This window comes from Plectropomus leopardus, chromosome 9 (genome assembly GCF_026936395.1).
Source record: "Plectropomus leopardus strain MGB_pleo_1.0 chromosome 9, ASM2693639v1, whole genome shotgun sequence".
In the NCBI taxonomy this organism is placed as follows: Eukaryota; Metazoa; Chordata; class Actinopteri; order Perciformes; family Serranidae; genus Plectropomus; species Plectropomus leopardus.
Genome location: NC_142184.1, coordinates 482501 through 483633, shown reverse-complemented (window position 1 = coordinate 483633; position 1133 = coordinate 482501).

Below are 1133 nucleotides of genomic sequence, written 5' to 3'. Positions count from 1 at the left end.
CCAGGTTGCTCTTTGACGTTTTCCCATATTTTCAAAAAGAACAAACCTGTTTGCTTTGGGTTCTTGTGAACGCAGCACAAGAAAAGTGATGTTGATGCAGGTTTCAAAACGTTTTTAACCATTTAAAACTGCAGTGAATTTACTGGATTTCTTGAAAAAAAAAACATGGGGGGAAGACAACAAGCAACCTGGGAAGAATTCACCCCAAAATCACCACGAATTTTGTAAAACCAAACAAAAAAAACACAAGACAATTCCCTAGAAAATGACCCAAAAAACCTAAAAAACTCAGGTAGTCTAAAAAAAAAGAATATGACCTGAAGAAAGTTCTTACAAATCAAACAAATTCTGTATCATAATTTTAAATGTGTAATTATTATTTTTGTAGCTACAGTTTTCTTGACATTTTTTCGTCTGTTTAAAATAATATTTTAAAATCTAATTTTCTACAATTATCATGATATTTTTGAAGTTGCTGAATGTCCTCCTCAGCAACATCTGTGTGTTTACTCCTCATTCTGTGCTCCTTCCTCCTGATTATTCACCTCCTCTTTAATCACAAACACCTCCACTTTACTCCTCATGTGCCTCCTCCCCCTCCTCCATGGCCTGCTCCTCACAATCATGTGTAGCTGCATGCACCTCCTCCTCCTCCTCTGCTCAATGCACCTCCATCAGTGCACCTCCTCCTGCTCACAGCAGACAAAGACCAGCTTCTATAGCGCACACACACGCACACGCGCGCGCACGGTGTCACCTCCGTGCACTCACACTGATCCCAGAGCAGCTGGTAGTTTACAGCTGTGCGTTCACACCGTGACAGATGAGAGCTGCAGGTACACACACACACACACACACACGCGCGCGCGCACGGTGGCGGTGGGCCGGTGTGATGGAGGATGTGACCGACAGTTTGGAGCTCCGGTGACCGGGCTCCGGTGCGCCGGTGACCGGGCTCCTTTACTCGGCTCAATGTGCTGACAGCGCCGTTTTACCTGCACGCGCACAAACACTCCGACAAACCGGGTTTCTCGGTCAAAACGGCCGAGAGCGCGCCTCGTTGCCTCGTGCCACAGAGACGGTAAAAACAAACCGGGCCCCGGTGTTCCGTTACCTTCATTGTTCCTGCCGTT